This window comes from Siphateles boraxobius, unplaced genomic scaffold, assembly GCF_051911475.1.
Source record: "Siphateles boraxobius isolate OS27281-9 unplaced genomic scaffold, OSU_SipBor_1 1, whole genome shotgun sequence".
NCBI classification, from domain to species: Eukaryota; Metazoa; Chordata; class Actinopteri; order Cypriniformes; family Leuciscidae; genus Siphateles; species Siphateles boraxobius.
The window spans coordinates 2,774,122-2,797,704 of NW_027508699.1; the positions used below are offsets into that span (position 1 = coordinate 2,774,122).

Below are 23,583 nucleotides of genomic sequence, written 5' to 3' on the forward strand. Positions count from 1 at the left end.
ACTGGGTTCTTCTACCCTGGTCACCAGCAGTGCCACACCTGTACTGGGCTCCACATCCCCTTCACTGATCCCTGACCCCAAACTTGTCCTCACACAGTCTCTTTCATCACCTGGACCCTCAGGGACTGCTGTCACACCTGTTCCCTCTGAAACATCTGTTTCAACTCTCCCCTCAGAGCCAGAGGATGCTGGTCAGGATGTTGATGAAGAAGAGACGGTAAATACTACTCCTTTGTATGTCTTTCAAATTAACTAGAATCAATCATTATGATGAATTAACATCCAGTGCTTTAAATCCAGACTTTCCACATATTTTACATTTAAAAGTACAGCCTAAATTCATTTGTAAGCTGCAAATACACATCAAGTCAAGTCATCTTTATTTATTTGGTGCTTTGTAAAATGTCAAGAATGGCGCTCTCTGCTTTGTACTATACAGTGCTTTACGGTGATAAACAGGAAAATAACACAATCAGTTATGGAATTATGCATTAGACAGATGTGATGTAATAATTGTATTGCATGTTTGTGTTTTTTAATAGGCTGTTGACTACCAAAATATCCCGGGTTATCAACATGTGGACCAGCTGGCAGAATATCTGGTGGATCTCCGGGACCACACAGCCCTCAGCCTGACCAACCAGGAAGCCAACACCATAATTGCTCTTTGGCAGAACCTGGATGACCGGGACAAGGAACGGGTGGTGTATGACAGTCGATGCCGAAAGAGACTGCTGAGTGGACGCTTCAAGGTCCCGAAGAAGCCCACTCACCCTGGTGTAGAGAGCACCACCAGATGTGTGCTGGGTGCAAGCAGCGCACCTGCTCAGTGGCCTGACTGTTGCCGTCTGGTGGAGACCATCTTCATCAGACTTTGCACTGTCCACCCAAGCCCCAAAAGAAAAGGCAAGGGAGCCCTGTCAAGATGGTCTCTGATCCTGCAAGACTATCGCAGGATAAGGCAGCTTGTACTGGGCAACAGCTTGGTGATGGGAGGAACATCCATGCAGCTGGTGGAGGTTAACCAGAACACCCTGATTCAGTGGTATAACAAAAGACAGAAAAAGCAGGAGCTGTCTGTGCTGCTTCAGGGCATTCAGTTGCCTCAGCCCCTCCCTGAAGCTCATGAGCCTCTCCAGGTAGCCAAACGTCTACGGACTGAGCCAGAACAACCAGGGGAGCAGCACCAGTACAAGCTACCAGAGAGCACAGCTGGTCAGGCAAACCAGAGGCAGACTTCTGTTGGGCGACCCCCTCTCAGACCCAAGGCACCAGCGCAGAGTCAGACGTTGCTGACACCATCTGCATCTGGAGCATCACTGCAGATGGTACCAAATATACTTATACCATCAGCACCAGGTTTCCAGGGTGTGCCCATCTTCCAGGCTGTGCCAATGTTCCAGGGTGTGCCAATGTTCCAGGGAGTGCAAATGATCCAGGGCATCCCAATGGCCCAGGGGATGCAAATGGTACAGCCACTGTTACAGCCAACAGCTGTACAGGGCACCCGCTTACCCGCTTCACCAGCTGCCAATCCAGACGCCATGCCCAAGAGACCCTACAGGAGAACCGTAGAGGCCAACACTTGCAAAAAATGTGGGCAATTTAAAACAAGTGCTACAGGACATAGCCAGTACAGGGGCAGGGTGTACTGCCCACAGACTGAGACTGTTCAAAAGAGGTGTGGTTAGAGGAAATGCGGAGAACCATTTCCAAATAATGTATATATTTTCATGTATATAGCATCATGTATATAGTGTGAACAGTTGTTTAAATAGTTAATACTTGTGTTGAATATTATTTAATTGTTTTTTTTACGTTATTTAACATTTTAACTTTTTATTTCTTGTTTTTGAAAACCTATTTAACTCTTCATTTTATTTATTTATTTTTAAAACATTTTTATGTATTTAACAAACCAGTATTTAACATTTTAATATTCATTACTGTTCTGTTGGCATGATTGGAAAATAAAAACAAATTGGCAAGTGATTTATTTTTGACTTTGACTTTCATATAACACTAGTTCATCAGAACACTGCAACAATATAACATTTGTATATAAAAAATATAATTTATACATTTTGTTATTCTTGTGATTGACATTTTCAGCATATTAGTTTCTATTTAATGGGTTGCATCTTTGTTCATTACAAATAACAGATTTGCAAGTGTCTTGTTTGAATGTAACCTAAAAAAATACTTAATCAGATCAATAATAATACAACAACTACTAAATAATAACACTGTTCCATTGGCAATTATATATTTTTATGAAAGAATATCAAAGAAACACAACAAACAAATTACATATGTATATTTTATTAACACTGGAACAGTATGTATTCAAAAAGAATTTGCTTATTTACTTTTACTTTCATATAACACAATATTTCATCAGTACACTGCACTAATATAACATTTGTATTTAAAAAGATAATTTGTCCATTTTGTTATTCTTGTGACAGACATTCTTCATATTAGTTACTATTTAATGGGTTGCATCTTTGTTCGTTGCATAATAATGCAAATATCAATTTTTTTTTAATGAAAGAATATCAAAAAACAACAAACAAATTACATATGTATATTTTATAAACACTGGAACAGTATGCATTAAAAAATTTAGCTTATTTACTATTACTTTATTATAACAATAGTTTATCAGTACACTGCAACAATATAACATTTGTATATAAAAATATAATTTGTACATTTTGTTATTCTGGTGAAACATTTTACAGCATATAAGTTACTAATTAATGATTTGCATCTTTGTTCATTGCATAATAATGCAAATAACATTATTTTTCATGATAGAATATCAAAAAACACAACAAACAAATTAAATATGTATATTTTATTAAAACGGGAACAGTATGCATTCAAAAATAATGATTATTTATTCAAATAATAAATATTACAAAAAGTTGTCTTTAGCTGGATTCGAACCCCGGTCTTGGTGCACACCTGCAATAGAAAACAGTGTGATATAAATGCGTGATTTTCACACACGAAGAAACCGGAAAATGTATCATAAGATCTATACTAATGAAGGCATATCTTTGAACATCAAATTTCAGCCTTTCTTTTCGTTTTTTCTTTCTCTTCTTCCCCCTCTCTTCTTCTTCCTTCCCCCTTTTCTTCCCTTCTTCCCCACCTTTGTTGGACTATTGTTCCCCAGCTTCAGTCCAACACTGTTACCATTAGGCCATGACTGCCCCCAGTTACAGATTATATTACACGAAACTTGAAAATAGGGACACCAGCCAACATAGTCACATGTTTGCCGGGAGCCATAGCGCCTGACATCAAAGCAAATTTAAAAGTGCTGGCTAATGCTAATCGTAAATTCTACGATTAATGATGTTCGACTTCGCCAGTCGGAGATCACCAAAATTAACATTAAAGAGGTGTTTGAACTCGCAAGTATGATGTCAGGCACTGTAATTTGCTCTGGCCCCCTTCCTGTTCGAAGGAGTGATGAGATAGTTAGTAGATTGTGTTCACTCAATGGCTGGCTGTCTAAGTGGTGTCCGCAAAATAATATAGAATTCGTAGACAATTGGAAAAGTTTTTGGGGCAAACCTGGCCTGTTGAAAAGAGATGGTATTCATCCCTCCTGGGATGGTGCTGCTCTTCTCTCTAGTAATTTGGCTCATTGTCTTAGAGATAAAACATGACAATCTGGGGCTCAGGTCAGGAAGCAGACAAACTGGCTAAACCGACCGTCTGCTAGCGGCCTCGCGTCACCAAGGTCAGATAAATCCCATCACATAGAGGCTCTTTCACCTAGATATCATCATATAGAGACTGTGTCTGTTCCCCGAATTTGGAAATACAAAAAACTTCCAAACCAATCTAAGGTTACAAATTTAATTGATGTTCAACAAGTAAAAAACAGATATAATACAGATGAGCAAACGATAAAGCTTGGGTTGCTGAATATTCGATCCCTTACTTCAAAAGCAATTATTGTCAATGATATGATTTCAGATTATAACCTAGATGTGCTGTGTTTGACAGAAACCTGGCTAAAACCAAACGATTACATTACTTTAAATGAGTCCACCCCGCAAGATTACTGTTATAAACATGAACCTCATCCGAAAGGCAAAGGGGGAGGTGTTGCTGTAATTTATAGTAATATTTTCAAAACCACTAAGAAATCTAGTTTTAAATATAATTCTTTTGAAGTGTTGGTGCTTAATGTAAAAATATATAGTGTAAACGATAAATCACGTTTGAGAATTCTGCTGGCTACTGTATACAGGCCACCAGGGCACCATAAAGACTTTATCAAAGAATTTGCTGAATTTCTATCAGAATTAGTATTGGCTGCAGATAAAGTACTAATTGTTGGTGATTTTAATATACATGTAGATAATGAAAAAGATGGATTGGGATTGGCATTTAAAGACATTGTAAACTCAATTGGAGTTAGACAACACGTGTCAGGACCTACTCATTGTCGTAATCATACTCTAGATCTAATATTATCACATGGAATAGATGTTGATGCCATTGAAATACTGCAGCAGAGCGACGACATCTCAGATCATTATCTAGTCTCATATAAATTACATTTAGCCAAGGCTGCAAAGCCGACTCCGTGTTATAAATATGTTAGAGCTATCACTTCTGCCACGAAAGATTGCTTTATCAATAATCTTCCTGATCAGTTTCATCATCTGGAAGAAAACAAAACTAGAGGTATTTCGGATTGCATGGAAGGAGACCTCGATTGCTTACAGAGAGGCTTTAAAAGCTGCTAGATCTGCTTATTGTTCAACCCTATTAGAAGAAAATAAACATAATCCTAGGTATTTATTTGAAAAAGTGGCTAAACTAACGAAAAAGAAAGCTTCAAGCCCAGAAGTTTCCAAGAAACACAGCAGTAATGACTTTATGAATTTCTTCACTTATAATATTGATAATATCAGGGACAAAATTATAACTATGCAACCGTCTACTACAGTATCGCATCAGGGAGTGAATTGTAGTCTCCCTGAGGAAAAATTTGATTCATTTGTTGCTATAGGAGAAGAAGAATTTTGCTAAATCGTTAACTCATCTAAATCAACAACTTGTATGTTAGACCCTATACCGACTAAACTATTGAAAGAGATGCTTCCAGAAGTCATAGATCCTCTTCTTAACATCATTAATTCATCTTTGTCTCTAGGATACATACCAAAACCCTTTAAGCTGGCTATGATTAAACCGCTTATTAAAAAAATGCAACTTGATACTACAGAATTAGTCAATTACAGGCCGATCTCGAATTTGCCTTTTCTGTCAAAGATATTAGAAAAGGCAGTATCCTCACAACTGTGTTCCTTTCTTGAAGGAAATGCTATCTGCGAGGATTTTCAGTCCGGATTTAGACCGTACCATAGTACTGAGACTGCTCTCATTAAAGTCACAAATGATTTGCTTTGATCATCCGATAGTGGTTGTATCTCTCTATTAGTGTTACTTGATCTTAGTGCTACATTTGACACCATTGACCACAACATTCTATTAAATAGACTAGAAAACTATGTTGGCATTAGTGGAATTGCACTAGCATGGTTTAAATCATACTTATCTGACCGCTATCAGTTTGTAGCAGTAAATGAAGAGATGTCTTATCGGTCAAAAGTTCAGTATGGCGTACCACAAGGCTCAGCACTAGGACCGCTGCTGTTCACTCTGTACATGCTACCGTTAGGAGATATCATTAGGAAACATGGAATTAGTTTTCACTGTTATGCTGATGATACTCAGCTCTATATTTCCTCAAAACCTAACGAAACTTACCAATTCACAAAATTAACGTAATGCATAGCTGATATAAAAAACTGGATGACTAGTAATTTCCTACTACTAAATTCTGAAAAAACAGAGATTCTAATTATTGGAAAAAAAACTTCCACACGCAATAACCTAGAATACTGTTTAACACTTGATGGCTGCTCTGTCAAGTCTTCGTCGTCAGTTAGGAACCTGGGTGTGCTCTTTGATACCAATCTCTCATTTGAAAGTCACGTGTCTAGTATCTGTAAAAGCGCAGTTTTCCATCTTAAAAATATATCTAAATTACGTCATATGCTTTCATTGACAAATGCGGAACAATTAGTTCATGGGTTCATGACCTCAAGGCTAGATTATTGTAATGTTCTACTGGGTGGTTGCCCTGTACGCTTAACAAACAAACTACAGCTGGTCCAAAACGCAGCCGCTAGAGTTCTTACCAGAACCAGGAAGTATGACCATATTAGCCCGGTTCTGTCAACACTTCATTGACTCCCTATTAAACATCGTATACATTTTAAAATATTGCTGATTACTTACAAAGCACTAAATGGTTTGGCTCCGCAGTACTTGAGCGAGCTCTTAACCCATTATAGTCCTTCACGTCTATTGCGATCTCAAAATTCTGACCAGTTGATAATACCTAGAATATCAAAATCATCTGCTGGCGGTAGATCCTTTTCCTACTTGGCACCAAAACTTTGGAACAATATTCCTAACATTGTCCGGGAAGCAGATACAGTCTGTCAGTTCAAATCTAGACTAAAAACACATCTCTTTGGCTTAGCATACACATAACACATTATAGATTGCTATAATTCAATGTTAGGCTTTATAGTTTAGATCAGCCGGAACCGGGAACACTTCCCATAAATCCTGATGTACTTTGTACATCATAAGAAAGATGGCGTCTACGCTAATATTAGTCTCTCTGTTTATCCCGAGGTTTACCGCAAACCGCCGGATCCAGGCCATATCTAGATCTGAGGAAGGAGATCTAGATAACCTCCACAGCTATCCGAAGTGAGTCCGTTCTACGCTGACTCAGATCTTGTAGTCATTATTGCTTTGAAAAAAACATCCTTGAATTGGTCAAACATCCAACTTAAACATAGCCCATTGTAGACAACCCAGGTGGGACTTGAAACCCACAATCTCCAGCTCCAGAGGCTGATGCCTTATCCATTAGGCCACTGGGCCTTGTCTGGCATGCCTTTCCTTCGATTAGTAATATGCCTTCAAGGGGTTTCTAACGCTCGAACAACTACACTTTCGTATCTCGACGCCAGGTCGTGGTCCGTCTTTGAGATGGGCTTCACTGAAGTTGTGGCGCCCTCCCGAAAAACTGATTGTAGAAGCAGCAAGGTTGGATCCTTCCTTTTGCAGCACTGAGCCAAACTCAAAACGGTCATGTTTTTGAAATCCTTATTACTGCTTGTGTTCATCTGTACAACAACATAGCCAAGATTCAGCCAGATGACAAGCGCTTATTTCCTTGCACAGAACGTACTCAGAATCGCTGCCTGCCAGGGAGGGTGGCTCCCTAACGACAAACGCTTTCTATTAAAACTAGTGCCTTCCCATTCTGTAAGAGGCCAGGATTCAGTGACTCTACAAGTGTACGCAAGTAGCCAAATCTCTTGTCAGTCAGGCTCGTTGGTCTAGGGGTATGATTCTCGCATTGGGTGCGGGAGGTCCTGGGTTCAAATCCCAGACGAGCCCAGCAGTTTCAGAACAAGCAGCCAATCTGATGACAAGTGTTTATTTCCTGCACAGAAAGTACTCTGAATCGCCGCCTGCCAGAGAGTACAGCTCCCTAAGGACAAATGCTCTTATTAAAACTAGTGTCTGCTCATTCTGTTTGAGGCCAGTGTTCGGTGACTGTACAACTGTATGCAAGTAGCCCCATCCACCATCAGGCAGGCTCGTTGGTCTAGGGGTATGATTCTTGCTTCGGGTGCGAGAGGTCCCGGGTTCAAATCCCGGACGAGCCCTCTCACCTTTAGTATGAGTTCAAGGGTTCTCTGACTATGTATGCAATTGCATGTGATACCACAGGAAATCTTCTTCATTTATTTTTTTTTTTTTAAGCTGGGTGATAAAACAAATTGTGCTCTTCTTGGTGTATGAAAGCATTGTTTTCCCTTAGAAGTTGATGGAGAAGAAAGCTCATTCTGACGGAGTAGAAAGCTCTTTCAGAAGCTCAAGCCCGCTTGAATGAGTCCAGTCAGAAGCGAGACTTGCTGAAGTTCTCTCTGGAGCAGAGACTCAGTGAGTTGCCCAAAAATCAACCGAAGGGCAATCTGATTATGGTGGAGTTAGTCATGTGGTCCTCCCCACCTCTCAGCCCCTGCAAAAGCATCATGTTTTCAACCACTTCAAAGTCTGGCCATTTACTTTTCTTTATGCAATTGCATGTGATACCAGAGGAAATCTTCTTCATTTTTTTTTTTTTTTTTAAGCTGGGTGATAAAACAAATTGTGCTCTTCCTGGTGTATGAAAGGCATTGTTTTCCCTTAGAAGTTGACGGAGAAGAAGGCTCATTCTGACGGAGAAGAAAGCTCATTCAGAAGCTCAAGCCCGCTTGAATGAGTCCAGTCAGAAGCAAAACTTGCTGAAGTTCTCTCTGGAGCAGAGACTCAGTGAGGTGCCCAAAAATCACCCGAAGGGCAATCTGATTTTGGAGGAGTTAGTCATGTAGTCCTCCCCACCTCTCAGCCCCTGCCCAAGCATCATGTTTTCAACCACTTCATAGTCTGGCCATTTACTTTTCTTTATCAACCACTTCATAGTCCGGCCATTTACTGCAACCCACATAGTACTTGACGTCACGTTCTGCAGCATCAGAGGCTGATGCTTTGGCAAAATTGAACTTTTTTCGCAGGTCTGTAGATGCTGTAGTGGGATTCAAAGCATTTTATATCGCTCTTAACTGAATTACCCGTGGCTCTTTTGCAGAAACGCTAAGCACAGGTATACTTGTTGTTCTGTAGAGTTTCTTTGAACAACTTTTCATTGACTTTTTGCAGCATCGGCTTAGAGCTAGCGCAACAAGCACGCCCTTGTAACAGCCTCCCTAGGTAGGAGGGTGATGCCTTTTAGTTCAAAGTCAAGCCCACGGCATAGCCTATGTGCGGCGGTTTACATTTAGAGCCCGCCATTTCTGTTCCATGTGTTTTTCTCCAATTACACAGCCATTTTGGTTGTATGGACAAAACAAACGTATCAATGATGTTTTTCGTTGACTAGATTCATTTATAGTTCATGATTCTTACTCATCTGTTTTGTGTGTAGTCTGCCCCTCTGCTTTCGTACGCAAAGCCTTCGTCGTAGGTCCAGTGCAAAAGCAAGAAGTGGCTTTTTCCCCTTAGGCCACTGGGCCTCTTGCGCACAGTGCTTTGTGTAATTTCAGCCTGAAAGGGCACATGCACTGACAGTCTGATGCACACAAAAACCCACCACTACAGCTATCCGAGGTTTGTCCGTACTATGCTAACTCAGATCTTGTGGTCATTATTGCTTTGAACAAACCATCCTTGAATTTGTGGAACATCCACAGGCCACTGGGCCTTGTCTGGCATGCTTTTCCTTTGATCAGTAAAATGCCTTTAAGGGGTTTCTAACGCTCGAACAACTACACTTTCGTATCTCGACGCCAGGTCGTGGTCCGTCTTTGAGATGGGCTTCACTGAAGTTGTGGCGCCCTCCCGAAAAACTGATTGTAGAAGAGGCTCGTCGGTCTAGGGGTATGATTCTCGCTTTGGGTGCAAGAGGTCCCGGGTTCAAATCCCGGACGAGCCCGGGGATTTCAGAACGAGCAGCAAGGTTGGATCCTTCATTTTGCAGCACTGAGCCAAACTCAAAACTGTCATGTTTTTGAAACCCTTATTACTGCTTGTGTTCATCTGTACAACAACATAGCCAAGATTCAGCCAGATGACAAGCGCTTATTTCCTTGCACAGAACGTACTCAGAATCGCTGCCTGCCAGGGAGTGTGGCTCCCTAACGACAAACGCTTTCTATTAAAACTAGTGCCTTCCCATTCTGTAAGAGGCCAGGATTCAGTGACTCTACAAGTGTACGCAAGTAGCCAAATCTATTTTTAGTCAGGCTCGTTGGTCTAGGGGTATGATTCTCGCTTTGGGTGCGAGAGGTCCCGGGTTCAAATCCTGGACGAGCCCAGCAGTTTTAGAACAAGCAGCCAGTCTGATGACAAGTGTTTATTTCCTGCACAGAAAGTACTCTGAATTGCCGCCTGCCAGAGAGTGCAGCTCCCTAAGGACAAATGCTCTTATTAAAACTAGTGTCTGCTCATTCTGTTTGAGGCCAGTGTTCGGTGACTGTACAACTGTATGCAAGTAGCCCCATCCACCATCAGGCAGGCTCGTTGGTCTAGGGGTATGATTCTTGCTTCGGGTGCGAGAGGTCCCGGGTTCAAATCCCGGACGAGCCCTCTCACCTTTAGTATGAGTTCAAGGGTTCTCTGACTATGTATGCAATTGCATGTGATACCACAGGAAATCTTCTTCATTTTTTTTTTTTTTTTTAAGCTGGGTGATAAAACAAATTGTGCTCTTCTTGGTGTATGAAAGCATTGTTTTCCCTTAGAAGTTGATGGAGAAGAAAGCTCATTCTGACGGAGTAGAAAGCTCTTTCAGAAGCTCAAGCCCGCTTGAATGAGTCCAGTCAGAAGCGAGACTTGCTGAAGTTCTCTCTGGAGCAGAGACTCAGTGAGTTGCCCAAAAATCAACCGAAGGGCAATCTGATTATGGTGGAGTTAGTCATGTGGTCCTCCCCACCTCTCAGCCCCTGCAAAAGCATCATGTTTTCAACCACTTCAAAGTCTGGCCATTTACTTTTCTTTATGCAATTGCATGTGATACCAGAGGAAATCTTCTTCATTTTTTTTTTTTTTTTTAAGCTGGGTGATAAAACAAATTGTGCTCTTCCTGGTGTATGAAAGGCATTGTTTTCCCTTAGAAGTTGACGGAGAAGAAGGCTCATTCTGACGGAGAAGAAAGCTCATTCAGAAGCTCAAGCCCGCTTGAATGAGTCCAGTCAGAAGCAAAACTTGCTGAAGTTCTCTCTGGAGCAGAGACTCAGTGAGGTGCCCAAAAATCACCCGAAGGGCAATCTGATTTTGGAGGAGTTAGTCATGTAGTCCTCCCCACCTCTCAGCCCCTGCCCAAGCATCATGTTTTCAACCACTTCATAGTCTGGCCATTTACTTTTCTTTATCAACCACTTCATAGTCCGGCCATTTACTGCAACCCACATAGTACTTGACGTCACGTTCTGCAGCATCAGAGGCTGATGCTTTGGCAAAATTGAACTTTTTTCGCAGGTCTGTAGATGCTGTAGTGGGATTCAAAGCATTTTATATCGCTCTTAACTGAATTACCCGTGGCTCTTTTGCAGAAACGCTAAGCACAGGTATACTTGTTGTTCTGTAGAGTTTCTTTGAACAACTTTTCATTGACTTTTTGCAGCATCGGCTTAGAGCTAGCGCAACAAGCACGCCCTTGTAACAGCCTCCCTAGGTAGGAGGGTGATGCCTTTTAGTTCAAAGTCAAGCCCACGGCATAGCCTATGTGCGGCGGTTTACATTTAGAGCCCGCCATTTCTGTTCCATGTGTTTTTCTCCAATTACACAGCCATTTTGGTTGTAATGACCAAAACAAACGTATCAATGATGTTTTTCGTTGACTAGATTCATTTATAGTTCATGATTCTTACTCATCTGTTTTGTGTGTAGTCTGCCCCTCTGCTTTCGTACGCAAAGCCTTCGTCGTAGGTCCAGTGCAAAAGCAAGAAGTGGCTTTTTCCCCTTAGGCCACTGGGCCTCTTGCGCACAGTGCTTTGTGTAATTTCAGCCTGAAAGGGCACATGCAAGGGCAGGCAAGAATTATTCACTGACAGTCTGATGCACACAAAAATCCACCACTACAGCTATCCGAGGTTTGTCCGTACTATGCTAACTCAGATCTTGTGGTCATTATTGCTTTGAACAAACCATCCTTGAATTTGTGGAACATCCACAGGCCACTGGGCCTTGTCTGGCATGCTTTTCCTTTGATCAGTAATATGCCTTCAAGGGGTTTCTAACGCTCGAACAACTACACTTTCGTATCTCGACGCCAGGTCGTGGTCCGTCTTTGAGATGGGCTTCACTGAATTTGTGGCGCCCTCCCGAAAAACTGATTGTAGAAGAGGCTCGTCGGTTTAGGGGTATGATTCTCGCTTTGGGTGCAAGAGGTCCCGGGTTCAAATCCCGGACGAGCCCGGGGATTTCAGAACGAGCAGCAAGGTTGGATCCTTCATTTTGCAGCACTGAGCCAAACTCAAAACTGTCATGTTTTTGAAACCCTTATTACTGCTTGTGTTCATCTGTACAACAACATAGCCAAGATTCAGCCAGATGACAAGCGCTTATTTCCTTGCACAGAACGTACTCAGAATCGCTGCCTGCCAGGGAGTGTGGCTCCCTAACGACAAACGCTTTCTATTAAAACTAGTGCCTTCCCATTCTGTAAGAGGCCAGGATTCAGTGACTCTACAAGTGTACGCAAGTAGCCAAATCTATTGTCAGTCAGGCTCGTTGGTCTAGGGGTATGATTCTCGCTTTGGGTGCGAGAGGTCCCGGGTTCAAATCCCGGACGAGCCCAGCAGTTTTAGAACAAGCAGCCAGTCTGATGACAAGTGTTTATTTCCTGCACAGAAAGTACTCTGAATCGCTGCCTGCCAGAGAGTGCAGCTCCCTAAGGACAAATGCTCTTATTAAAACTAGTGTCTGCTCATTCTGTTTGAGGCCAGTGTTCGGTGACTGTGCAACTGTATGCAAGTAGCCCCATCCACCATCAGGCAGGCTCGTTGGTCTAGCGGTATGATTCTTGCTTCGGGTGCGAGAGGTCCCGGGTTCAAATCCCGGACGAGCCCTGTCACCTTTAGTATGAGTTCAAGGGTTCTCTGACTATGTATGCAATTGCATGTGATACCACAGGAAATCTTCTTCATTTTTTTTTTTTTTTTTTAAGCTGGGTGATAAAACAAATTGTGCTCTTCTTGGTGTATGAAAGCATTGTTTTCCCTTAGAAGTTGATGGAGAAGAAAGCTCATTCTGACGGAGTAGAAAGCTCTTTCAGAAGCTCAAGCCCGCTTGAATGAGTCCAGTCAGAAGCGAGACTTGCTGAAGTTCTCTCTGGAGCAGAGACTCAGTGAGTTGCCCAAAAATCAACCGAAGGGCAATCTGATTATGGTGGAGTTAGTCATGTGGTCCTCCCCACCTCTCAGCCCCTGCAAAAGCATCATGTTTTCAACCACTTCAAAGTCTGGCCATTTACTTTTCTTTATGCAATTGCATGTGATACCAGAGGAAATCTTCTTCATTTTTTTTTTTTTTTTTTAAGCTGGGTGATAAAACAAATTGTGCTCTTCCTGGTGTATGAAAGGCATTGTTTTCCCTTAGAAGTTGACGGAGAAGAAGGCTCATTCTGACGGAGAAGAAAGCTCATTCAGAAGCTCAAGCCCGCTTGAATGAGTCCAGTCAGAAGCAAAACTTGCTGAAGTTCTCTCTGGAGCAGAGACTCAGCGAGGTGCCCAAAAATCACCCGAAGGGCAATCTGATTTTGGAGGAGTTAGTCATGTAGTCCTCCCCACCTCTCAGCCCCTGCCCAAGCATCATGTTTTCAACCACTTCATAGTCTGGCCATTTACTTTTCTTTATCAACCACTTCATAGTCCGGCCATTTACTGCAACCCACATAGTACTTGACGTCACGTTCTGCAGCATCAGAGGCTGATGCTTTGGCAAAATTGAACTTTTTTCGCAGGTCTGTAGATGCTGTAGTGGGATTCAAAGCATTTTAAATCGCTCTTAACTGAATTACCCGTGGCTCTTTTGCAGAAACGCTAAGCACAGGTATACTTGTTGTTCTGTAGAGTTTCTTTGAACAACTTTTCATTGACTTTGTGCAGCATCGGCTTAGAGCTAGCGCAACAAGCACGCCCTTGTAACAGCCTCCCTAGGTAGGAGGGTGATGCCTTTTAGTTCAAAGTCAAGCCCACGGCATAGCCTATGTGCGGCGGTTTACATTTAGAGCCCGCCATTTCTGTTCCATGTGTTTTTCTCCAATTACACAGCCATTTTGGTTGTATGGACAAAACAAACGTATCAATGATGTTTTTCGTTGACTAGATTCATTTATAGTTCATGATTCTTACTCATCTGTTTTGTGTGTAGTCTGCCTCTCTGCTTTCGTACGCAAAGCCTTCGTCGTAGGTCCAGTGCAAAAGCAAGAAGTGGCTTTTTCCCCTTAGGCCACTGGGCCTCTTGCGCACAGTGCTTTGTGTAATTTCAGCCTGAAAGGGCACATGCACGGGCAGGCAAGAATTATTCACTGACAGTCTGATGCACACAAAAACCCACCACTACAGCTATCCGAGGTTTGTCCGTACTATGCTAACTCAGATCTTGTGGTCATTATTGCTTTGAACAAACCATCCTTGAATTTGTGGAACATCCACAGGCCACTGGGCCTTGTCTGGCATGCTTTTCCTTTGATCAGTAATATGCCTTCAAGGGGTTTCTAACACTCGAACAACTACACTTTCGTATCTCGACGCCAGGTCGTGGTCCGTCTTTGAGATGGGCTTCACTGAATTTGTGGCGCCCTCCCGAAAAACTGACTGTAGAAGAGGCTCGTTGGTCTAGGGGTATGATTCTCGCTTTGGGTGCGAGAGGTCCCGGGTTCAAATCCCGGACGAGCCCGTGGATTTCAGAACGAGCAGCAAGGTTGAATCCTTCCTTTTGCAGCACTGAGCCAAACTCAAAACTGTCATGTTTTTGAAACCCTTATTACCGCTTGTGTTCATCTGTACAACAACATAGCCAAGATTCAGCCAGATGACAAGCGCTTATTTCCTTGCACAGAACGTACTCAGAATCGCTGCCTGCCAGGGAGTGTGGCTCCCTAACGACAAACGCTTTCTATTAAAACTAGTGCCTTCCCATTCTGTAAGAGGCCAGGATTCAGTGACTGTACAAGTGTATGCAACTAGCCCCATCCAGGATCAGGCAGGCTCGTTGGTCTAGGGGTATGATTCTTGCTTCGGGTGCGAGAGGTCCCGGGTTCAAATCCCGGATGAGCCCTCTCACCTTTAGTATGAGTTCAGGGTTCTCTGACTATGTATGCAATTGCATGTGATACCACAGGAAATCTTCTTCATTTTTTTTTTCTTTTTTTAAGCTGGGTGATAAAACAAATTGTGCTCTTCTTGGTGTATGAAAGCATTGTTTTCCCTTAGAAGTTGACGGAGAAGAAAGCTCATTCTGACGGAGTAGAAAGCTCTTTCAGAAGCTCAAGCCCGCTTGAATGAGTCCAGTCAGAAGCGAGACTTGCTGAAGTTCTCTCTGGAGCAGAGACTCAGTGAGTTGCCCAAAAATCAACCGAAGGGCAAACTGATTATGGTGGAGTTAGTCATGTTGTCCTCCCCACCTCTCAGCCCCTGCAAAAGCATCATGTTTTCAACCACTTCAAAGTCTGGCCATTTACTTTTCTTTATGCAATTGCATGTGATACCAGAGGAAATCTTCTTCATTTTTTTTAAAATTTTTTTAAGCTGGGTGATAAAACAAATTGTGCTCTTCCTGGTGTATGAAAGGCATTGTTTTCCCTTAGAAGTTGACGGAGAAGAAAGCTCATTCTGACGGAGGACAAAGCTCATTCAGAAGCTCAAGCCCGCTTGAATGAGTCCAGTCAGAAGCGAGACTTGCTGAAGTTCTCTCTGGAGCAGAGACTCAGTGAGTTGCCCAAAAATCACCCGAAGGGCAATCTGATTTTGGAGGAGTTAGTCATGTAGTCCTCCCCACCTCTCAGCCCCTGCCCAAGCATCATGTTTTCAACCACTTCATAGTCTGGCCATTTACTTTTCTTTATCAACCACTTCATAGTCCGGCCATTTACTGCAACCCACATAGTACTTGACGTCACGTTCTGCAGCATCAGAGGCTGATGCTTTGGCAAAATTGAACTTTTTTCGCAGGTCTGTAGATGCTGTAGTGGGATTCAAAGCATTTTAAATCGCTCTTAACTGAATTACCCATGGCTCTTTTGCAGAAACGCTAAGCACAGGTATACTTGTTGTTCTGTAGAGTTTCTTTGAACAACTTTTCATTGACTTTTTGCAGCATCGGCTTAGAGCTAGCGCAACAAGCACGCCCTAGTAACAGCCTCCCTAGGTAGGAGGGTGATGCCTTTTAGTTCAAAGTCAAGCCTACGGCATAGCCTATGTGCGGCGGTTTACATTTAGAGCCCGCCATTTCTGTTCCATGTGTTTTTCTCCAATTACACAGCCATTTTGGTTGTATGGACAAAACAAACGTATCAATGATATTTTTCGTTGACTAGATTCATTTATAGTTCATGATTCTTTCCCATCTGTTTTGTGTGTAGTCTGCCTCTCTGCTTTCGTATGCAAAGCCTTCGTCGTAGGTCCAGTGCAAAAGCAAGAAGTGGCTTTTTCCCCTTAGGCCACTGGGCCTCTTGCGCACAGTGCTTTGTGTAATTTCAGCCTGAAAGGGCACATGCACGGGCAGGCAAGAATTATTCACTGACAGTCTGATGCACACAAAAACCCACCACTACAGCTATCCGAGGTTTGTCCGTACTATGCTAACTCAGATCTTGTGGTCATTATTGCTTTGAACAAACCATCCTTGAATTTGTGGAACATCCACAGGCTGAAACTGCTAGGCTCGTCCGGGATTTGAACCCGGAACCTCTCGCACCCAAAGCGAGAATCATACCCCTAGACCAACGACCAACTCCGACGAACCCAGCAGTTTCAGAACAAGCAGCCAGTCCGATGACAAGCGTTTATTTCCTGCACAGAAAGTACTCTGAATCGCTGCCTGCCAGAGAGTGCAGCTGCCTAAGGACAAACGCTCTTATTAAAAATAGTGTCTGCTCATTATGTTTGAGGCCAGTGTTCGGTGACTGTACAAGTGTACGCAAGTAGCCACACCCAGCGTGTATCAAATCCCGGACAAGCCCGGGGATTTCAGAACGAGCAGCAAGGTTGGATCCTTCCTTTTGCAGCACTTTGCCAAACTCAAAACTGTCATGTTTTTGAAACCCTTATTACTGCTTGTGTTCATCTGTACTACAACATAGCCAAGATTCAGCCAGATGACAAGCGCTTATTTCCTTGCACAGAACGTACTCAGAATCGCTGCCTGCCAGGGAGTGTGGCTCCCTAACGACAAACGCTTTCTATTAAAACTAGTGCCTTCCCATTCTGTAAGAGGCCAGCATTCAGTGACTCTACAAGAGTATGCAAGTAGCCAAATCTCTTGCCAGTCAGGCTCGTTGGTCTAGGGGAATGATTCTCGCTTTGGGTGCGAGAGGTCCTGGGTTCAAATCCCGGACGAGCCCAGCAGTTTCAGAACAAGCAGCCAGTCCGATGACAAGCGTTTATTTCCTGCACAGAAAGTACTCTGAATCGCTGCCTGCCAGAGAGTGCAGCTCCCTAAGGACAAATGCTCTTATTAAAACTAGTGTCTGCTCATTCTGTTTGAGGCCAGTGTTCGGTGACTGTACAAATGTATGCAAGTAGCCCCATCCAGCGTCAGGCAGGCTCGTTTGTCTAGGGGTATGATTCTCGCTTCGGGTGCGAGAGGTCCCGGGTTCAAATCCCGGACGAGCCCTCTCACCTTTAGTATGAGTTCAAGGGTTCTCTGACTATGTATGCTATTGCATGGGATACCACAGGAAATCTTCTTCATTTTTTTTCTTTTTTTAAGCTGGGTGATAAAACAAATTGTGCTCTTCCTGGTTTATGAAAGGCATTGTTTTCCCTTAGAAGTTGACGGAAAAGAAAGCTCATTCTGACGGAGAAGAAAGCTCATTCAGAAGCTCAAGCCCGCTTGAATGAGTCCAGTCAGAAGCGAGACTTGCTGAAGTTCTCTCTGGAGCAGAGACTCAGTGAGTTGCCCAAAAATCACCCGAAGGGCAATCTGATTTTGGAGGAGTTAGTCATGTTGTCCTCCCCACCTCTCAGCCCCTGCCCAAGCATCATGTTTTCAACCACTTCATAGTCTGGCCATTTACTTTTCTTTATCAACCACTTCATAGTCCGACCATTTACTGCAACCCACATAGTCCCTGACGTCACGTTCTGTAGCATCAGAGGCTGATGCTTTGGGAAAATTGAACTTTTTTTCGCAGGTCTGTAGATGCTGTAGTGGGATTCAAAGCATTTTAAGTCGCTCTTAACTGAATTACCCGTGGCTCTTTTGCAGAAACGCTAAGCACAGGTATACTTGTTGTTCTGTAGAGTTTCTTTGAACAACTTTTCATTGACTTTTTGCAGCATCGGCTTAGAGCTAGCTCAACAAGCACGCCCTAGTAACAGCATCCCTAGGTAGAAGGCTGATGCCTTTTAGTTCAAAGTCAAGCCTACGGCATAGCCTATATGCGGCTGTTTACATTTAGAGCCCGCCATTTCTGTTCCATTCGTTTTTCTCCAATTACACAGCCATTTTGGTTGTATGGACAAAACAAACGTATCAATGATGTTTTTCGATGACTAGATTCATTTATAGTTCATGACTCTTTCCCACCTGTTTTGTGTGTAGTCTGCCCCTCTGCTTTCATACGCAAAGCCTTCGTCGTAGGTCCAGTGCAAAAGCAAGAAGTGGCTTTTTCTCCTTAGGCCACTCGGCCTCTTGCGCACAGTGCTTTGTGTAATTTCAGCCTGAAAGGGCACATGCACGGGCAGGCAAGAATGATTCACTGACAGTCTGATGCACACAAAAACCCACCACCACAGCTATCCAAAGTTTGTCTGTTCTATAATAACTCAGATCTTGTGGTCATTATTGCTTTGAACAAACCATCCTTGAATTTTGTGGAACATCCAACTTAACGAGCAGCAAGGTTGGATCCTTCCTTTTGCAGCACTGAGCCAAACTCAAAACTGTCATGTTTTTCAAACCCTTATTACTGCTTGTGTTCATCTTTACTACAACATAGCCAAGATTCAGCCAGATGACAAGCACTTATTTCCTTGCACAGAACATACTCAGAATCGCTGCCTGCCAGGGAGTGTGGCTCCCTAACGACAAACGCTTTCTATTAAAACTAGTGCCTTCCCGTTCTGTAAGAGGCCAGATTTCAGTGACTCTACAAGTGTGCGCAAGTAGCCGAATCTGTTGTCAGTCAGGCTCATTGGTCTAGGGGTATGATTCTCGCTTTGGGTGTGAGAGGTCCCGGGTCCGGACAAGCGCTTATTTCCTTTCACAGAACGTACTCAGAATCGCTGCCTGCCATGGAGTGTGGCTCCCTAACGACAAGCGCTTTCTATTAAAACTAGTGCCTTCCCATTCTGTAAGAGGCCAGCATTCAGTGACTCTACAAGTGTACGCACGTAGCCGAAACTGTTGTCAGTCAGGCTCTTTGGGCTAGGGGTATGATTCTCGCTTTGGGTGCAAGAGGTCCCGGGTTCAAATCACGGACGAGCCCGGTGATTTCAGAACAAGCAGCGAGAGCAGCAAGGTTGGATCCTTCTTGACGTAAACCTCCCCAGCGCCCCACAAATTCTCTTATGTAAATCTGTGGTGAAAAATGGAACTGCAGTGCTCTAACCAACCTTGGTTCTTTTATAATGTTAGGCATGCAAAGACATCAAGAATCAACATATGAATCCCAACAATGGTGACAATCAAGAAAGCTTTTTTGTGACTATTAGCTTGTTTTGTGACATTCAGGGGTGGTTTCCCGGACAGGGTTTAAATTAAGACAGGAGCAGACCTTAATCTAGAATAGTTAACCGTGACTTAAAAAATGGCTTTCTGTAGCACAGATTAAGTACAGATTAGTTACACCTGGACTATGGAGTCCTGAACTAAAATAAACCAGATTAATTTAAAACCAACTGTACTAATCTGAATTAGCATGACAGAGGTTGCCTATAAAACATGGAATGAACCAAGTAAAGCTAAAAATTGCATGGAACTGAGAGAAGCAAATACAAGGAAAATAATGGCATCAGAAAAATACTGCAATCAAAAAAACTTTACTAAACAAGAGAAAAAATTTTTCAAGCAAGCTACATAAACTGCACACATCAGCTATGGAATAAAAGAAAAGAAATGTATACATTTTTTACAAACATTTTTGATCATATTTACCAGGGATGCCATTAATATATATATATATATATATATATAAACTAGTAATATATGTGTCTTCTTTGAAACACACTGTTAATCTGAAGTTAAACCTGCCTCCTGGTAGGTTTAATTTAAGCCTCAAATAAACTGTGGACTAACTAAATCTAGGACTATTAAAAGCCATGACAGAGAAAGCGGATTTCTGTTAATCTGGTTTAAAGGGCCATTTAAGTCTAGGACTAGGTTTTATCTCTGTCCGGGAAACCGCCCCTCAGAGTTGATCTGAATTTTCGTTTAATTGTCACCATTGTTGAGATTCATATGCTGATTCTTGATGTCTGTGTGAGTATACATGACTTTGTCAAATTATTTTCTGCATAATGACTTCATAAAATATTTCAGAGTATCACAGCAGAACAGATGTTTCTGCAGCAGGATTGGCATATAAAATAACCAATTTAGTATTTAAACAACTTAATCAGAGATTAGACTCTGGTATCAATGAATTGCTATAATAAACACATATCGGAAACATACAGTTAAATCAGCAAAAGAAAAACTTTAGTTAAAGAGTCAAGAGACTAACTAAACCATGATACTGGTTCCCTGGCACATGATCACCATAACGATGACCTCAAACTTTATTATTTTCAATAAAACATCAACATCTAAACCTCTGTTAATTCTCAATAAATACCTTAGTACGAGAGAAATAAAGTCTGGATTGTAATAAGTGAAAATGCTGAGATCTTGAGAGATCTGGTACCAACATTGAGAATAAGTACCAACACTAAAACCTATTCAGACCCAGTGCAGGGCCAGTTATAGGTTAGTAGCCTAATTAAAAATCCATGAACATGCAAATGCAAATGTGTGTGGAATTAATGAAATATTAAGCTATAATCTAAGCGTTCTGCTGACAAAACAGTTTGGGAACCTCTGGTCTAATTGAAGCCGAGGAAAGGAGCGGGTTACAAAAGAACAAGCGCTCAGAGTTGTGTGTTGGTTGTAGACTGATAGAGAAAAGCCTGTCGATCGCCCCCTGGAGGCGAAAGACAGAATGACGAGGCTGAGCTGTCCTTTATTACACCGAAAGCAGACAGAAGCCAGAGAGAAAGCAACATGAAAGACAAATAAATGAAGCAATTGAATTGAAAAGGATAAAGGAAAAACCGTGGGAGCCGAGCCATGAAGTGTATTAGTGAATTGATAAAGCAAAAGCTTACAGCACCTGGTATTCCCAGGCGGTCTCCCATCCAAGTACTAACCAGGCCCAACCCTGCTTAGCTTCCGAGATCGGACGAGATCGGGCGTGTTTTTTTTTTTTTTTTTTTTATAAAATACAATAAAAATAAATACAATAAAAAATACATATTTTCTTCTACATACAACTCTACATCACATATATTTCATTTACATTACATTATTTAAAAAACATCACTTCCCGGCAGCTTCCACATTAGGTCTTTAAGGACACAATAAACTTTTGGGGTAAAAATATCATAAAAAGCATCCAACATATTTTCACATTTAAAATACACATACAATCTTTCAATATACAATTCAATTTTCCTTTTAAACATAGTCCAAACATCCAACACAATTTTTTCCTTTTTAGCCACAGTTCTTCTCTCCCATATTGTACTTTTCATTAACATTACACACAGATTTATAAAACTTTTGTTTTGACACTTCTTTTCCCAACCAAACATCACAACTCTGTTCCATTCCATTCCATTTTCATCCCACTCCTCAGTCAACTCTTTAATTAAACATTTACATTTCCTTAAAAATTCCTCCAGTTCTTTACAGTATAAAAACACATGTAAAATCCACTCTTCCTTTTCCTGGCACACTTTACACAAAGCGTTTTGCTCAATTCCTATTTTATTTAAAATTGCCTCAGTAAAAATCACTTTATGTCTTATAAAATATTCTAAACATCCCAATTTTGTTTCCACACACTTCCCTCTCATGTTTCTCCATATGCACTCTTTTTTTAAATCTTTGAATTTCTGCACCCAGTATTCATTTGCAATTGGCTCTTTAAAAACATCATCTCTAAAAGAACAATAAATCATTTTCACAGTACATTCCTTAAAATCATTCACTTTCCCCCCCAATTTCACATAAATACATTTCTCTTTTAGCTCTCCTTCCATACATTCTATTCTTTTAATCCACTCTTCGGGTATTGCACTTTTAATGATTTCATACTTATTTAAAATTTCTTGTTCACTGTAATCCTCTTTTGCCTCCTCCATTGCATCCACAATAAATTGTGTTGGTAAAAAACCTTATTTGACTTCATATAAAATGTCTCTCACTCTTGTTATCCCCACTTCCATCCATTTCTTTAAAAATATTTCTTTGTCTTGTTTTAAAATGTTTTTGTTTAAGAACAGAGGTTGATTTAAAATGTTTTCTCTCCCATGTGGATCATATTCAACTTTGGCTAAAAATTTTCCCCAGGCACTCAAAATTTCTCTATAAAACTCTGGTAGTCTTTCCGTCATCCAAATCTTTGTTTTCATCCATAAAATTCCATCCCCCATATTAAAATTCCCACATTTGTTTAAAAAATATTTCATGGTCTTTTTCCACTCTGCTTTGCCCTCATCTTGTAGGTATTTCTTCACTATTTTAACTCTCAAACTATTTTTTCTCTGTTCCACATCTATTAACCCTAAACCCCCCTTGTCTACTGCCCCTAAAAGTGTGTTAAAAGCTATTCTTGCTGGTTTCCCCTCCCATAAAAAGTCGAGAAAACATTTCTTCAGCCTCTTTTCTGTCCACTATGGCATCTCCGACACATATAAAACATACCATAGCTTAGAAACCATTAAAACATTCAATATTAAAACCTTCCCTTTCAAGTTTAATGTTCTCAATTTCCAAAAATTTAACATTCTCTCTATTTCTGTTACTAGTTGCTCCCACCTTTCATCTCTTACTTTCCTCTCATTTTTCCCCATTAAAATTCCCAAAATCCTTATTTCTTCCACTTCCTTGAAATTAAGACAATCCCTTAAAATCATAGCTTTACCAAATCTCATATACACCGTCTTATCTTCATTTACTTTACTCCCAGACCCTTTACAATATTCTTCTACAACCTTCATAACTTCTTTAACGCTCTCCTTTCCTTTTACTATTATCGTTGTGTCATCGGCATATTGAAAAACCTTCCCATCAGCCTTGTTTTCCTCAATTTCAATTCCAGTTATTTCTTCTTTTTGTTTTATAGCCAATCCCAACGGTTCCGATACAAGTGAATATAATAACGCTGAAAGTGGACACCCCTGTCTTATTGATCTTGTGATTTTAAAACATTCTGTTAAAACCCCATTACATTTTATTCTTGTTAAAGCACCCTTATATAAAATCTCAATCCATTTAATAAAATCTCCCCCGAAACCAAATTTCCTTAAAACATCAAATAAATACCCGTGTTCAACCCTATCAAAAGCTTTTTCAAAATCTAAACTAATTACGTATCCTTCTTCATTCTTTTCTTTCATGTACCATATTGTGTCTCTTATGCTCATTGTCGTGTCCGCTATATCTCTTCCTTTTACTCCGTACGCTTGATTTGTTTCGATTATACTTGGCATT

At 41.5% G+C, this 23,583-nt stretch overlaps 13 non-coding genes across 13 annotated transcripts; 11 read left to right on the forward strand and 2 right to left on the reverse strand.

The window, feature by feature from the left end:
• Positions 1–6,922: 6,922 nt before the first annotated feature.
• On the reverse strand, positions 6,923–6,996 carry trnaq-cug (transfer RNA glutamine (anticodon CUG)). The gene has a single exon. It is a non-coding gene; the product is annotated as a tRNA-Gln (tRNA).
• A 450-nt stretch (positions 6,997–7,446) lies between these two features.
• Positions 7,447–7,518, forward strand: trnap-ugg (transfer RNA proline (anticodon UGG)). Its single transcript has one exon. It is a non-coding gene; the product is annotated as a tRNA-Pro (tRNA).
• Positions 7,519–7,718: 200 nt separating this feature from the next.
• trnap-cgg (transfer RNA proline (anticodon CGG)) lies at positions 7,719–7,790 on the forward strand. The gene has a single exon. It is a non-coding gene; the product is annotated as a tRNA-Pro (tRNA).
• A 1,736-nt stretch (positions 7,791–9,526) lies between these two features.
• trnap-ugg (transfer RNA proline (anticodon UGG)) lies at positions 9,527–9,598 on the forward strand. Its single transcript has one exon. It is a non-coding gene; the product is annotated as a tRNA-Pro (tRNA).
• Positions 9,599–9,907: 309 nt separating this feature from the next.
• On the forward strand, positions 9,908–9,979 carry trnap-ugg (transfer RNA proline (anticodon UGG)). Its single transcript has one exon. It is a non-coding gene; the product is annotated as a tRNA-Pro (tRNA).
• Positions 9,980–10,179: 200 nt separating this feature from the next.
• Positions 10,180–10,251, forward strand: trnap-cgg (transfer RNA proline (anticodon CGG)). Its single transcript has one exon. It is a non-coding gene; the product is annotated as a tRNA-Pro (tRNA).
• Positions 10,252–12,390: 2,139 nt separating this feature from the next.
• trnap-ugg (transfer RNA proline (anticodon UGG)) lies at positions 12,391–12,462 on the forward strand. The gene has a single exon. It is a non-coding gene; the product is annotated as a tRNA-Pro (tRNA).
• Positions 12,463–12,662: 200 nt separating this feature from the next.
• On the forward strand, positions 12,663–12,734 carry trnap-cgg (transfer RNA proline (anticodon CGG)). The gene has a single exon. It is a non-coding gene; the product is annotated as a tRNA-Pro (tRNA).
• A 1,759-nt stretch (positions 12,735–14,493) lies between these two features.
• Positions 14,494–14,565, forward strand: trnap-ugg (transfer RNA proline (anticodon UGG)). Its single transcript has one exon. It is a non-coding gene; the product is annotated as a tRNA-Pro (tRNA).
• Positions 14,566–14,874: 309 nt separating this feature from the next.
• On the forward strand, positions 14,875–14,946 carry trnap-cgg (transfer RNA proline (anticodon CGG)). The gene has a single exon. It is a non-coding gene; the product is annotated as a tRNA-Pro (tRNA).
• A 1,601-nt stretch (positions 14,947–16,547) lies between these two features.
• On the reverse strand, positions 16,548–16,618 carry trnap-ugg (transfer RNA proline (anticodon UGG)). The gene has a single exon. It is a non-coding gene; the product is annotated as a tRNA-Pro (tRNA).
• Positions 16,619–17,158: 540 nt separating this feature from the next.
• On the forward strand, positions 17,159–17,230 carry trnap-ugg (transfer RNA proline (anticodon UGG)). Its single transcript has one exon. It is a non-coding gene; the product is annotated as a tRNA-Pro (tRNA).
• A 200-nt stretch (positions 17,231–17,430) lies between these two features.
• trnap-cgg (transfer RNA proline (anticodon CGG)) lies at positions 17,431–17,502 on the forward strand. The gene has a single exon. It is a non-coding gene; the product is annotated as a tRNA-Pro (tRNA).
• Positions 17,503–23,583: the final 6,081 nt, after the last annotated feature.